Source organism: Chiloscyllium plagiosum, unplaced genomic scaffold (genome assembly GCF_037043375.1).
Source record: "Chiloscyllium plagiosum isolate Xiang-an unplaced genomic scaffold, Cpla_swu_hap1 HiC_scaffold_3, whole genome shotgun sequence".
NCBI classification, from domain to species: domain Eukaryota; kingdom Metazoa; phylum Chordata; class Chondrichthyes; order Orectolobiformes; family Hemiscylliidae; genus Chiloscyllium; species Chiloscyllium plagiosum.
In genome coordinates, this window is record NW_028270141.1 from 101,520,759 (window position 1) to 101,536,966 (window position 16,208).

The 16,208-nt window shown below is 41.9% G+C and overlaps 2 long non-coding RNA genes across 2 annotated transcripts in view; one reads left to right on the forward strand and one right to left on the reverse strand.

Annotated features, from left to right (window-relative positions):
- The first annotated feature begins 4,281 nt into the window (after positions 1–4,281).
- On the forward strand, positions 4,282–15,361 carry LOC122547680 (uncharacterized). The gene is made up of 5 exons (XR_015754104.1): positions 4,282–4,376; positions 4,483–4,522; positions 5,900–6,075; positions 13,212–14,166; positions 14,712–15,361. It is a non-coding gene; the product is annotated as an uncharacterized LOC122547680 (long non-coding RNA).
- LOC122547689 (uncharacterized) overlaps positions 12,847–16,208 on the reverse strand; it is a 68,021-nt gene continuing 64,659 nt past the window's right edge. Inside the window, exon 4 of the long non-coding RNA XR_006311067.2 lies at positions 12,847–13,225. This is a non-coding gene — a long non-coding RNA (uncharacterized LOC122547689). The remainder of the gene's footprint in view (positions 13,226–16,208) is intronic.

Below are 16,208 nucleotides of genomic sequence, written 5' to 3' on the forward strand. Positions count from 1 at the left end.
CAGATGATCCAGGGTACAATTTAGAAGTACTCAAGCACACAAATCCTTTAATTATATCTTCTTGCTGGTTTTAGTCATTGGCAAAATATAGAGACAAAAAGACAGAAAAGAATAATTCCTTGCAGACTAAACAGAACCTTACTGGAGCAAGAACAGTTCTGTGGGAATGCATTCCTGGACTGTCAGCAGGTTTCTGCTGCAGGTTTCTCATTATCCTCCTGCATTTTTGTGGTGGCATTACTAAGTATTTCCTTGGTGTGCATAAAAAGGAAGACATACCATGAGGACCCGATTAGATCATTTTAATAGTTCACCAGTTCATCAAGAAATGTGGCATTACCTACGACTCAGACTGACCCAGACTTCAAACCTCACTTCCATAATGAGTCTGATGCATTGTCAATTGCTTATGCGAAAGATGATACAGCTTAAAGGGAACAAATCCTGTCTGTCTTCCACGCCTAGTGATATTGTTTACAAATACTGCTTGCTAAGAAGATTATTTTGGCCAAAGGGTGAATGCAGGCATGAAATGGATGTTGTGTCAAGCTCATAGACATTGCCTGTCTGAAAGTCTGGATTTAGCACAGCATTTTGGTTCGAATTACTGATTGCTGTAATTTAAAATTGTCTGGAGGTGCTAAGTCAGAAAGCTGCACATTCAGCATTCAAGTGCTGATTCGATGCCATTTTCGTGCAGCAGTACCTCACACCCATTTACGCTGAAGATGTGGACTAAATTGGCTGGCACACAGTGCCACATTACAGAATGGCTTCAGCCCTGGGGAGAGCACACATAGATTTGTCATGGATCCATGACTGGACACCTACTAATTCACCCTGCCCTTTCTCCTGTTCCTCTCTCCTACAGCAGCGGGTGCTGTTATGGTGGGTCTCCATTCCTCATCCAGTCCAAGAAGGGTTCCTCACAAGGTGCCCACAACCAATCATTCTCTTTCTCTTGGTGATTTAAATAATGGGTCAAATTAGTTGGGGTAACACCAGACTTGTGGGAGCTAAATTTAATTACGTTTGGAAATGTGTGCCGGAATTGTGATATACTATTTAACAGCATCTGTTAATTGCAATGCAAACATCACATTAACCTCTTGCCACTTATTTAATTCAATAATCCCACTGATTAGCTAGCACTAACCATGCTGCATCAACAGGGGTCAATATCGAGTGAGAAAGCAAAACCCTGTGAATGCTGGAGAGCTGAAATAGAAACAATGCTGAAAAAATACTCAGCAGGTCTGGTAGTATCTGTGGATGGAAAAATAGAGTCAACTTTTTGACATGACTCTGGGGTTCTATGAAAAAGCCATATTGGACTCAAAACATTAACTCTGTTTCTCTCTCCGCCAGACATGCTGAGTTTCTCCAGCACTTTCTGCTTTACTTTCTCTATTGTGAGTGGTAAGTTCTAGTCTGCACTGCTTAAAAGGGAGTGATTGTGGTTGTTGTAGATCATGAGATAGGCAGTAGTAGTGAAACAGCAAGGGAAGAAAGAACATCAGACAGAGAGAAAGGTAGGCAGGAAGCTGTGGATGATCAGGTGAGAATATGGAGAGAAAGAAATATTCCACATATGGATCAAGCTTTTTTTTTATTCATTCACAGAATGAGGGAATCACAGGTGGACCGCATTTATTGTCCATCGCTAATTGAGGGCAGTAAAGAATCTACCACACCACTGCTGTGGCTCTGGAGTCACATGTAGCCAGACCAGGTAAGGATGGCAGTTTCGAGAGTGTGGTGCTGGAGAAGCACAGCAGGTCAGGCAGCATCGAAGGAGCAGGAGAATCGAGCAAGGGGCTTCATCAGGAATGAGGCTTGTGAGCTGAGGGGGTAGAGATATAGTCTCTTGCACCTCAGATTCTGTCTGACCTGCTCAGCTTTTCCAGTACCTCACACTCTCAACTCTGATCTCCAGCATCTGCCGTCCTCACTTTCTCCAAGGATGGCAGTTTCCTTCCCTAAAGGATATTAGTGATGGGTTTTCCCCCAACAATCAATTCATGGTCATCTTAGATTCCTAATGTCAGATTCTTGATGGAATTCAAATTCCACCATCTGCTGTGGTGGGTTTCAAGCCCAGGTCTCCATTATCTGGGTCTCTGGATTAATAGTTTTGTGATAATTCACTTGGCCATCACCGCTCCAGAGATGGAAAAGATAGGCAGAATAAAGAAAGAAAATGTTAAAGGAGAGCAGAGAAACAGGTTGAATGAGGAGGAAAAACAGTGAAAACATTCATACCTTGGAAGATATTGATGAGTTTGAGAACATACTAGACAAAGGGATCATGCAACTGCATGAAATGGCTGTCTGGGGCAGCTCTCAGAGAAAAGCAATTCACATAACCATTCCAATCAGGAAGAGGGTGAGAAGTAAGGTCCAGCCAGAAAGCTGAAAATGAAGTTTTTAATTTAATTATTCATTTCTAAGATATGGGTGGCAGGGCCAGGATTTATTGTCAGTCCTTAGTTGTCTTTAAGAAGGTGATGGTGTTTGGTCTAGAGACAACATAAAACACTGTTAACATGAGATTCCAGAATTTTGACCCAGCGACCCTGAAGGAATGATGATATATTTTCAAAGTCTGAAGTCACATGACTCCAGGTTATAATCCAACAGGTTTATTTGAAGTCACAAACTTTTGGAGTGTTGTTCCTTCATCACTTTGGAGCAGCATTCTGAAAGCTTGTGATTTCAAATAAACCTGTTGGACTATAAGCTGGTGCCATGTGACTTCTGACTATCTCCATCCCAGTTCAACACTGGCATGTCCACATCATGGTATATTTCCAAGTCAGGATGGTGAGTAGATCCTGCAAGTTGTGGTGTTCTGATGTATTTTCTGCCATTGTCCTTCTAGGTGGTAGTGGTCATGGGTTTGGAAGCTGGAGTCTAAGTAGCCTTGGTGAATGTTTCCAGTGCATTGTGTAGATGTACACACTGCTGCTACTGAGCATCAGTGATGGAGGGAGTAGATGCTTGTAGATTTGATGTCAATCAAGCAATAAGCTTTGTTCTGAATGGTGCAAGCTTCTTGCATGTTATTGGATCAGTACCCATTCAGACAAGTGGGGAGCATTCCAACAGACTCCTGAGAATGGTAGTGGATGGAGGGTAGAAAAGGTACTCCGAGGGTGATTTGCAATTCTTTGCTCTGAGCAGTGAGTTAACAGCCAACAGCATCCAGGCAAAAGTGAAGACTCCAGATGCTGGAGATAAGAGTCTAGATCAGAGTGGTGCTGGAAAAGCACAGCAGGTCAGGCAGCATCCAAAAAGCAGGAAAATCATTTCAGGCAAAAGCCCTTCATCAGGAATGAGGCAGGGAGCTTCTGGGATGGAGAGATAAATGGGAGGGGGTGGGGCCGGGGAGAAGGTAGCCAAGAGTACAATAGGTGGATGGAGGTGGGGAGGAAGGTGATTGGTCAGAGAGGAGGGTGGAGCGAGTCTGTTTCAGGTAGTGGTTGAAGAGCTTCAGGGCAGAGGAGATGACTTGGGAGTTACATTATTGAATTTTAAAAATCCAAATCATGTTTAATCCTGTGTTTCTCTCTGCCTAAACAGCCCCAATCTTTAAGATCCTGAACCTTCTCAAATTTCTCATTTGTAGTTCGAATTTCCAGAAATGAACACCATTTTATAAGTATGGCCTGATCAGTAATTTACACAAAATTAGGCTGATGTACTTTGATCTTCTCTGGCTCTTCACCAGATGCAGAACTACTAAAAAATCATGCAATGCAACATAGTGCGTAAGTAAACACAAAGTTAAGCACTGCAATTGTTCTGAATTGGAAACTAAAACAGAAAGTGCTGGAAACATTCAATACTTTGTCTAATATCTGAACGAAAAACAGACGAGATAATACAGGGTATTTCAGATTTGTATCCTTTTGTCACCTTAATCTGTTCTCTTCATTGAGGAGGCTCGATCTATGAGTGTTTCAGCATACAACTATTTTTGTTAATAATCCCTTTGCATTGACTGCACTGTTTCAGTGAATTCATAATAAATTGTATTCAAATCCATTCCCTTGTCACTGTTATAAACCATCATCCCTTCATGTGCACAAATTTCCTGTTCATTCGTTACAAAAGCAGCAGGGAACCTAATATGTAAGTGTAAAGTTCGTCTTTTTACTCAAACATCTGGTTCGAAACAAAAAGGAGGGGCTGTCCTAAGGAGTTAACCACTTTTAAAGTTATTACATCCCTGAATCCGTCACTTATTGTTCAGTGAGACTAGCTGGTGCCGGGTCTGTACTTATTTCCCGGAAAGGTATTTGAAATCCAGAACCACACTCTCGTCAGTTTAGGGAACAAGGCCTCTCTTTTTTCCCCTAAGGACTCAACTTGAAGTATGATGACATTTGCCTTTGTTATTACCTTTTTCAAGTTTTTACATATGGGGCTGCATTAACTTATTTATACAGAGCTTCCTCTAATTAACTCTTTTCATTCCAGATTCTGATTCTGGTATATGCTTGTCGATATAAAAGTGAAGGTATGTACTAGACATTAATGAATTAACTGCTTTTTTCATGTTGCACCCCTGAGTTTGTGAAAAATTGTAATTTTGCCTTCAACAGTTGTACTATGTTAACTTTAGACCAGTGTCTGGTAGCTATCCTACCTTCCAGTAATTCTGCACATTTCTCCAGTGATAATATTTCTCATAGGGGCAATATCTAGATTTGGGCTGACAAGCAACAAGTAACATTTGCACCACACAAGTGCCTGGCAATGATCATCTTCAACAGGGGAGAATCTAGCCTTCACCCCCTGACATTCAATGATAATAGTCCCACTATCAACAATCTGCGTGTGTTACCACTGACCAGAAACTGAACTGGTCTAGCCATATAAACACAGTGGCTATAATAGCAGGCCACAAGCTAGGAACCTGAAGAGGGGAACTCCCCTCAAAATCTCCAAAACCTGTCCACCAACTACACGGTGCAAGTTGTGAAAGTGATGGAATATTCCCCATTTTTTTCAATGAGTGCAACTCTAACAATACTCAAGGACCTTGACAGCATCCAAGACAAAGCAGCTTGATTTTGAATGGTACCAGTCCAGATTGTGCAATGTTCACTTCCTTAAACACCAACACACAATGACAGCAATGTGGGCAATCTATAAGCAGTACCTGTAGTGACTCAGCAAGATCCTTCGATCACACCTCCCAAACTCTCAATGTCTACTCATTGAGAAGGACAAGAACAGCAGATGTGTGGAAACATCACATACCTGCAAGTTCACCTCTAAGTCACACATCTCCCCAATTTCACCACTGTTCCTTCCCTGTCATTGGTCAAAATTGTGGATCCACTTCTAAAGGTATTGTGGATATCTCTATATCCCAAGAACTATAGCATTCAAGAACACAGCCCACTGTTTCTCCAGAGCAATTAGGGCTTTGTAGCCAGCAAGATCCACATCTCATGAACGAATAAAGGAATAAAAAATTACAACAATGACTAAAAAAGCACTTAATTAGCTGTAAAGTGCTTTGGGGTAGCCAGTAATTGTGTGTGTATATATACATGTATGCATTTAGTGCTATTGAGTAGATTTAATTGTTTGTTTTACAAAGACAGGTCAATGCTTCTATAAGACATATCAGAGATTTCTAATGATATTCATGGGAAGTTATTTTAAGAAAATTAAGTTTCTGGTGAAGCAAAAACTAAGCTTCAAGTAAAGCATGCTTTATCATGTGTGCCTTTAATTTCAAGTTAATAAAAAACAAATGGTGTTAATTGAAACAAAGCAGTCAGGCAGGTTCATGGAACATGTCCTGAGGGATTGTCTTTGTAAACTAAGTAAGTGGCATTTTTTTCGTGTCATAGCCTCCGAACTGAAATTATGTCTCATTTAGTTTTAACCAGCAAAAAGAACTTTTCATTGGAATATGTTCATACCTGGAGAACAGCGGGATGTTACAAGATTACAAGGACCTGATTTACCTCAGAAGATATCCTGCCCTCATGTTTCCCTCAGAGCTTCACCCACACACGTTGTAGAGAGAGACTGGGCCTTTGTGGAAATTCAGCAGTAAGTTAAATAGAAGGTTCATCCATCAACAATGATCAGTTCCATCATAATGGCATCCATTTGTTTCTTACGATATTCCGGAGTTTTGTCTCCACTATGCCAGTATTGATTACTCATTCTGTAGAAGATTCATAAATTTCCTTTTTACGAGTTGGAACCTGTGCTCTAGTTTATGTTTTGAGCCTTCCTACACTCATAATTTAGTTTAAAGTAATTTTCTCTACCATTAACCTATACCAGCATCTATAAATTCGCCTCTCATCTGCCAGAACGGAATTAGGAGATTTGGCTCATCTGTCTACGACACTTTATGATCATAGCTGCTATGTTTCTTAACCCTATTCTCCTGCTTTCTCCCCTACCTCTTGATTCCCTTACCAATCAAGTACCTGACTGTCATTATCCTAAATACACTCAATGATGTGGCCTCCACAGCCCACTGCAACAATGAATTAGAAAGATTCACCAATCTCTGGCTGAAGAAATGCCTTCATATCTCTGTTCTAAATGTAAGTAACTCCAATCTGTGGCTGTGACCTTGGGTCATAGTCTCTCCTACTAGTGGAAACACCGTTTCCATCTCCACTCTATCCAGGCCTCTCAATATTCTCTATGTTTCAATTAGATTGCCTCCTCATCCTTCTAAACTGTATCACGTACAGGCCCACAGTCTACAACTGCTCCTCATATGACAAGCCCTTCATCTGCAGGGTCATTCTTGTAAATCTTCTCTGGATTCCCTGCAATGCCAGCATAACCTTCCTTAGATCAGGAGAATCGACGTTTCGGGCATAAGCCCGAAACGTCGATTCTCCTGCTCCTTGGATGCTGCCTGACCTGCTGCACTTTTCCAGCAACACATTTTTCAGCTCTGATCTCCAGCATCTGCAGTCCTCACTTTCTCCTAACCTTCCTTGGATACAGAGCCCAGTCTGCTCACATATTCCAAATGTGGTCTGACACAGAGCCTTATACAGCCTCAGCAGTATATTCCTGCTCTTGTTTTCTGGTCCTCTAGAAATGAATGGTAAAATTGCATTTGCCTTCATAACTGCCAACTGAAGTTGCATATTAACCTTAACAGAATCCTGAACCAGGACTCCCAAGTTCCTTTATGCTTCAGATTTTGAGATCCCTCCATTTGGAAAATAATCTATACCATTATTCTTCCATTATTCATAACCTCACACTTTCCACATGTATTCAATCTGCCAATTTTCTGCCCACTCTCCTAGCCTGTCATGGTCTTTCTGCAGCCTGCCTGCTTCCTCAGCATGACCTGTCTCTCTACCTGTCCTTCGGTCATCTGCAAACTTAGCAACAAAGCTCTCAGTTCTTTCATCCTGATTGTTAGTAAATAATGTGAATAGTTGTGGTCCCAATATGAACCCCTGTGGAAGTTGTCATCAGCTATCATCCAATGAAGATCCCTTTATCCTTACTGTCTATGTTCTGCTAGTCAGTCAATCCTTGTCCTTCACACCATAGCTCTTGTCTTGTTTTGCAGCCTACTGTGTGGCACCTTATCAAAAGCTTTTTGAAAATCCAAATAGGACACATCCATTGGCTTTCCTTTGTCTCTTTCGCTTATTACCTCCCCTTGATGAAGCTATGTGGACTCAGCCCTATTTTACCAAACACTTCCAAGTAATCCGCAATCTCATCCTTAATAATGGACATTAAAATCTTACCAATGACTGAGGTTGAGCTAATTGGATTACATTTTCCTGCCTTGTGCCTCTCTCCCTTCTTAAACAAGGTGTTATGTTAGCAATTTTCTAAATCTCTGGAACCCTCCCTGACGTCAGTGATTCATGAAAGATCACTACCAATGCCTCTACAATCTCCACAGCTATCTCCTTTAGAATTCTGGGGTGAAGTCTATCAAGTCTGAGTGATTTATTCACCTTCAGACGTTTCAGCACTTTCACCTTAATAATGGACACTCCCCTCACCTCTGCCCCCTGACTCTCTCGAAGTTCTGGAATGCTGCTGGTGTCTTCCACTGTGAAAGCTCATGCAAAGCAAATATTCAGTTCCTCTATCATTTCTTTGCTCCCCATTACGACTTCTGCAATCTCATTTTCCAGTGGTCCAATGTCCAGTCTTACCTCTCTCTTACCTTTTAGCTATTTCAAAAAACCTCTGGCAATCTTCTTTCATATTACTAGCTAGCTTACTCTCATATTACCTTTTCCCCCATTATTGGTTTTCTATTTATTCTCTTCTGGATTTTAAAAGTTTCTCAATCCTTTGGCTCCCATTAATCTTTGCCATATTGTATACTTGTCCTTTTGACTTTTTTGTTATTCCTGATTTCCCTCATCAGCCACCATTGCCTTTTCCTGCCCTCAGTATGTTTCTTCTTCTTTGGGATGAATTTCTACTGGTACCTCCTGAATTACCCCCAGAAACACCCGCCATTACTGTTGCACTGTCTTCCCTGCTCGGCTCACCTTCCAATTAATTCCGGCCAGCTCCTCCCTCATGTCTTTGTAGTTACCTTTACTCAATCATGACACCATTACAGCTGATTACAGCTTCTTCCTCTCAAACTGCAAAGTGAATTCTATCATATTGTGGTCACTGCCCCCTATGGGTTCTTTCACCTTAAGTTCTCGAATAAAGTCTGCCTCATTACACATCTCCAAATCCAGAACTGCTTGTTCCCTAATGGACTCTACCACAAGCTGCTCCAAAAAAACATCTTGTTGATATTCCACAATTTCATTTTCTTGAGATCTGCTACCAACCTGATTTTCCTAGTCCACCTGCATATTTTCCTGTTATGATTGTAACAGCACCTATCTTGATCCTGACCCTTTCCATTCTCCCTTTCCGATTACATGTTCTACAAATTTTAATAACCTCTGCTGATCCCTCCCCTCCTTTAAGTGTTTCCCTAACTTTCCAGGCAACTGAACCTCCACCTCCCCCGACCCCATTATTTAGTTTAATGCCTTATCCACAGCCCTTTTTGTGTGTTTTGCCAGGACTCTGGTTCAGAGTCAAGGGTGTGGTGCTGGAAAAGCACAGCAGGCCAGGCAGCATCTGAGGAGCAGGAGAATCGACGTTTCGGACAAGAACCCTTCATCAGGAAGTCCTTCATAAGTATATGATCAGATGCTGCCTGACCTGCTGTGTTTTTCCAGCACCACATTCTCAACTCTGATCTCCAGCATTTGCAGTCCTCACTTTCTCCAGCATGAGTTCAGGTGGAGTTATTCCCATTGGAACAGCTCCCTCCTTCCCTAGTACTCGTGCCAATGTCCCATGAATCCGAACCCGTTCCTCTCACACCAAAGTTTGAGCCATACTGGTCATACCTGAGCAATCTTCCACATTGTTGGGTAGATACCAATGTTTTAACTGGACTGGACCAGTTTGGCTATGGGCGTAGCTTATTCTGGAGCACATATATTCAGTATTATTGTCAGAATGTTGTTGGTGCCCATAGCCTTTTCAGTATCCAGTGTCTTCAAACATCTCTTGATACTGAATACATTGTGAATTGAAACCAAAAGAACTGCAGATGATGTCGATGAGAGCCGCCTCAGGCGACTGACTGTGTGGAGTTTGCACGTTCTCCCCGTGTCTGCGTGGGTTTCCTCCGGGTGCTCCGGTTTCCTCCCACAGTCCAAAAGATGTGCAGGGTCAGGTGAATTGGCCATGCTAAATTGCCCGTAGTGTTAGGTAAGGGGTAAATGTAGGGGTATGGGTGGGTTGCGCTTCGGCGGGTCGGTGTGGACTTGTTGGGCCGAAGGGCCTGTTTCCACACTGTAATCTAATCTAATCTAATCTAAAAAAAACAGAAATTACTGGAAAAGCTCAGCAGATCTGGCAGCATTTGTGGAGACAGATCAGAGTCAATGTTTCCAGTCGAGCGACCCTTCCTCAATATTGATTTACAAATTCATTTCAAATGGATTATGTGGTTGTCACTCCAATTGATACTTTTGATTTGATTTATTATTGTCACATGTACCGAGATACTGTGAAAAGTATTGCTTTGCTTGCTAACCAGATAAATCAACCCTTACATAAGTATATCAGGGTAATAGAACAGAATGCAGATGAGTTTGTCACAGCAGCAGAGCAAGATCAACTCTAATATATGAGAATTCTTGAACTTGAAAGGGTTCAGAAACAATTTACAAGGTTGTTGTTCGGGTTGGAGGGTTTGTGCTACAGGGAGAGGCTGAATAGGCTAGGGCTAGTTTCCCTGAAATGTCACAGGCTGAGGGGTGACCTGATAGAAGTTTATAAAATAATGAGAGGTATGAATAGGGTGAATAGTCAAGGACGTTTCCCCAGGATGTGGGAGTCCAAAACTAAGGAGCATAGGTTTAGGGTGAGAGGGGAAAGATAAAAGATACCTAAGGGGCAACGTTTTCATGCAGAGGGTGGTACATGTATGGAAATAAACTGCCAGATCAAATGGTGGAGGCTGGTATAATTACAACAGTTGTAATTGGATAGGTACATGAATGAGAAGGGCTTGGAGGGATATGGGCCAAATGCTGGCAAATCAGACTAGATTAGTTTGGGATATCTGGTCAGCATATCTGAGTTGGACTAAAGGGATTGTTTCTGTGCTGTACATCTCTATGACTTTCTGATTCTAAACGGAGAAGTTCTTGAATTTCTTGATTTGGAGATGCCGGTGTTGGACTGGGGTGTACAAATTTAAAAATCACACAACACCAGATTATAGTCCAACAGGTTTAATTGGAAGCACTAGCTTTCGGAGCGACGCTCCTTTATCAGGTGAGTGCAATGAGGTCATGACTAATTTGTGTTCTAACTCCACATACCTGTCGTTGGCCCATATCCCTTAATAACTTAGCTAAACAAAACAAAATCTCAGATTTACAATTAACAAGTGATACAGCATCCGCTGCCAGTTGTGGAAGAGAGTTCCCAACCATGATCATCCTTTGTGTGTGGAAGTGCTTCTTCATATCTCTCCTGAACTGTCTGGCCCTAATTCTCAGACTATGTTCCTAATTCTAGAACCTCCTAGTCAGTGGAAATAGTTTATTTTTATCTATCTTGTCTATTCCTGCTAAGAACTTGATGACTTTGATCACCCCTTAACCTTCTAAATTCTAGAGAAAACAGGGTGAATTTGTATAATCTCTCCTCATAACTTAACTCCTGAAGTCCAGGTATCATTCTTGTAAACCTACCTGGGAGTCAAAGTTGACCTCATTTTGTTTTTAGCTCTGTCTTCAGAGCAAACATAATCTGAAAATTTGTTGACATGAATGGGCTGAAACATTCAATGGGTTGGCCTGTATACTCCTCTACTGGTAGATTTGAGGCAGGAGGAGTTTTCAACGTTGAGCAAGTGGCCTTCCTGTCACCCATTAATCCACATGGGTGACCTTTTTTGGAATTTTACTGGGGTTGTGGAGGTATTTAGCAGCCAGTATGTCCTCAAGTCTATTAAAGATCAATTAATGACCACTTAACGGCCTCATCCCAGTTATACTGGTATTCCCTGGGCTGGTGTTGGGCAAAGAAAGTGTAGCTGAAACCTCCCAATGGATCCATTGGGCAGACTATGGAAAAGGTAATTCCTACCCTGTTTAGCCCTCCTCTCAGGGTTTCTCAAAGCTGGACCTTCACCCCCTCACCCAACTCATGTCCCCTGCTGAAACCCCTGATCCTGGAGCTAGCTGGGCTCATTGGCAATGATAGGGATGCTTATAGTGTCAACATTGGCAGCTAGTGGGCGGCACGGTGGCCCAGTGGTTAGTACTGCTGCCTCACAGCGCCAGAGACCCGGGTTCAATTCCCGCCTCAGGCGACTGACTGTGTGGAATTTGCACATTCTCCCCGTGTCTGCGTGGGTTTCCTCCGGGTGCTCCGGTTTCCTCTCACAGTCCAAAGATGTGCAGGTCAGGTGAATTGGCCATACTAAATTGCCCGTAGTGTTAGGTAAGGGGTAAATGTAGGGGTATGGGTGGGTTGCGCTTCGGCGGGTCGGTGTGGACTTGTTGGGCCGAAGGGCCTGTTTCCACACTGTAATGTAATCTAAAAATCTAAATCTAAATCTAAAGCTAATCTGGTGCAGTTGGGTTAGAAATGCTGGATATTAGACAGGCTGGCAGCAACTGAAGGCAGGATTGCTCCTGAGATGGGGTGGGGAGGGGGGGGAACACAGGCCTTGACTGACAGCAATTGACATTGCCCCCAATGCCTTCTTACTGTGGGACAGCAGTGAGAATCATTGGTAGGATTAACCTGCTCCCCACACCTCAGCTCCCAATTTATGAAATGCACGTGGTCTGGACTGAGGCAGCTTGTAAAATTCAGCTCTTTAGTTCTAAGTGTGAAGTAATGAAAAAGGCATTCATGGAAAATGGAACACAGTTGAATTGGTTTTTCACTCAATTGTTCTTGAAAATCTGCAAAACGTAACTGTTGGATTGTGGTGCGTAACCACAGAATCCCCACAGTGTGGAAGCAGGCCATTCAGCCCATCAAGTTCACACCACCCTTCTGAAGAGCATCCCACCCAGATCCACTCCCCCACCCTATCCCTGTGACCCTGCAATTCCCATGGTCAATCCACCTAAGCTACACATTTTTGGACTGTGGGAGGAAACTGGAACACCCGCAGGAAACCCACGCAGACACGGGGAGAATCTGCAAACTCCACACAGACAGTCGCCCGAGGCTGGACTTGAATCAGGATGAGGAATATAATCTATGGTTAGCCAAAGTAAACAGGATAGGAATCAAACAGCAGCAGAGGATAATCACTGGCCCTAGTCTACCACAGTAACATAAACAAGATCTGAAGATGTAACCTTTTTATTGGTTGAAAACTGAGAGAAACTTACTCTTCTTTTCAGCTGTTTAAAGGCCTGAGGAAGAGGAGACACCATTAAACTTTACCTCCATCCTATAATTTAAAGGTTATAACCAGTGAGCTCTCAATATTCTGGTCTGGGAAACTTGAAATCTTAGTTTTTGGAGTTTCATTAATCAAAAAAATAGCTACTTTCAACAAATACATGAAGCTGGCAATTAAAGAAACATTCTATTTTTAAAAAAATGCTACAATCTTTAGTCTTGTTTGATTCTTTTCCATTCTTTTCTGAACATTTTCCTTTCCTTCTTTCCAGGTTATGATGATGTCCTGAATCATTAATAGGAAAAGAGAAAGAGGAAGTCACTGAAACTGAAGATGCAGTGTCACTTCAGCCTTAAGTAGGCCAGTACCAACTCCAAAACTTCACAATAATGACTTTGAGGGGTCAACACCCTAAGACAGGGGTGTGGACGAGGAGCTCAATTAGACCATGTAGACACGTCAAACTCGAAGAAACTAAATGTTCATGTTTAATTTTTCATGGGATTTGTGCATCGCTGACAAGGCCAGCATTTGCTAACTAGTCCCATAATTGCTTTTTAAACTAAATGGCTTGCTCAGTGATTTCAGATGGCATTTAAAAATTAACTATGTTGCTGTGGTTCTGAAGTAACTTGGCCAGATCAAATAAGGACACCAGATTTCCTAGAAAACTAGGTGATAATTGATGATAGATGAGCTTTGAATCCCGGATTTATAATTGAATTTAAATTCCATGAGCTGCTGACGTGGGAATTGAACCCATGTACCTCATGCATTCACCTGCAGCATTGAATTACAAGGCCAGTGATATTACTACTACCACCCAGCTGTCTAGTATCTACTGTTCTTCTTCCAAGGATGCCTACCTTGAAGAAGTTCTCCTCCTCTCTCTCTCTGCAGACCTCACTGTCTAGTATCTACAACTTATTCTTGAGTTAATTGAGATAACAACAGGCTGGAACACTTGTTAAAAGGACTCATTGTATTTAAATATTTCTAGTATGGGTCCTAAACAACTATGGAGGAGTTTCAGCAAACTTGAAGGGTGTTGCACTTTCAAAACAGAGTGAATGCATGCATGCCTGTGTTAGTGGGTTTCTCAACTACTTTTCCTTATCTCTATTTCCAACAAGAGGTTTGTAATTTTCAATACCTTCTGATCTGGACATTAGAGTTTTTTTTAAAGCAGATGACTGAGAAGAAAGGATTATGAGGGCCATATAAAGGTACTTATGCCTGAAGCAAATTTGAATCATTGTTTCAATACCTGTATTATAGAGAAGCAATTGGAGAATTGTTGCAGTATATAAAAGCTGTCTGATTTTAGATTGTCCGTGTGAAGGTTTTGTATCAGCCCCACCAGACTGCAATGCAATCACTGGAGAAGTAAATCTAACGTATGACTCACTTGTGTCGCCATCGCCACTGAGCTTTTTTGGTCTCTAAAGCTCATAAAATATCCATATTCAAAGCCAAATGACTTCCTGCATAAAACATTCTGGCTTCCAAATACTGCTTTCTTTTACTACCTACAAGGCTCAGGAAACCCACCGGATGCTCTACAAATACATGTCAACTCTGGTCCTGGAAGTTCCATCCCACCCTCTTGATTATATTTCAGGGACCTGCCCAACGCATGTATTGCTAAATATGGCCTCATCGTTTCCTGCACTCCTGCTTAAGATAATAATTGAAGTGGAAAAATCAGAAGAGATAAGCATACACATTTAAGAAGATAATAAATTTTTTTGCTTTTTATTTCTTTTCACAGGATATTGTGCTATCGCCACCAGACTATCTGAAATTGAGTAAGGTTTAAGAACATCCTACACAGAAGCAGGAAGAAAATGACACTGTTTGAATACTTTCTGCTCTGCTTCTCATCATCTGTTAAGCAATAGACTTGGCTCCGGGCTGCACCGTCTGTAATGAAACCTGGTGTCTCCAAGGTCCATCCGATGCAGTCAGCAGTAGGAAGCCTGTTTCCTGTACTGCACATTGTAATTAGGCTTCAAGCTATTTCAGATGCTATGATGGTACAATTTATTTTTTGACTGCGCCAACTCCGGGGATGGGCAGGGAGTAAATACAGCTGGACTGCATACAACTGGTGAAGAGCAAGAGGGCTGAAACCCTTCATTGCATTGTTCTTGCATTCAGACAATCTGTCTCAGCAGTTCCCAGGTGGCATTTTCATGCACACTTCAATACACAAAGTCCAGCAGCCAAATATAATCTCACCTGGATTACAGAGAGTTAAATTTTGGACTTTAATCTGAAAGATTTATTTTTATTTCTATTGAATGTATCTCTGGAGCTGACAAACTGACATTTTAATTTGTGCTCTCATTATTCTAATTTAGCACTGGAAAGCTCCACTATTCATAATAATGAGACAGTTATTAAAATAAATGAGACTATGAAAAACTATTGAGGCACTAGGTTATTTCTTTAAGTATTGTAAGATGTGTTTAATTTCACCGCCTGTGAGGAGCTATGTGCTTCAGAATGCTGACTGAGCCCCATGAGGTTTGTAACATGGGAATCCACTTTTCTGCAGGTAATTAGAAAAGGAGTGTTCTATTATGTTGTTAATGGCACCTAGCTGTATTTTGTCATGATCAATATCACAGTTTTGTAGAATGCCTTTCAAAACAGTTCATGTTGTATGACTTTCTAGGTGATTCAGCTCATGAAAGAAATTTCGATATTACATGTAAGGCAGGAAGAGTTCTCCTTTCAATAGTATTAATTATTCAAAATTCCAAAATATCCACACAGCAGCTGTAAACTAATAGGTGCTGGAGCGCGGGGCACTGCTGGCAGCATCAGCTAAGACCATATGAAGGCCCAGAATTGGTTTTAATAATCAAGACCTAACTTGCACCCGAAAAAAAAGGCTTTATTTTGGCAGGACAGACTTAAATTTAGTGTTAGTGGCAATACTACACCATTAATCTTGACAATCAAGTCCACTGTAACTTTCACAGACCTTGACCCCTGCAGCCCAAAGTTATTCTTTTCTTGTTGAACCATTGGATGTGGGCATCACTGGCTCAGCCAGCATTTATTGCCCCTCCCTAGTTGCCTTCTTGCTGCCTTGTTGAACCAATGCAGACCATGGGTTGTAGGTAGACACACACTGCTCTTGGGGAGGGAATTCCAGGATTTTGACCCTCCGACACTGGAGAAACAGCAAGATATTTCCAAGTGAGGATGGTGAGTGACTTGGAGGGGAACTTGCAGGTGGTGGTGTTCCCATGTACGT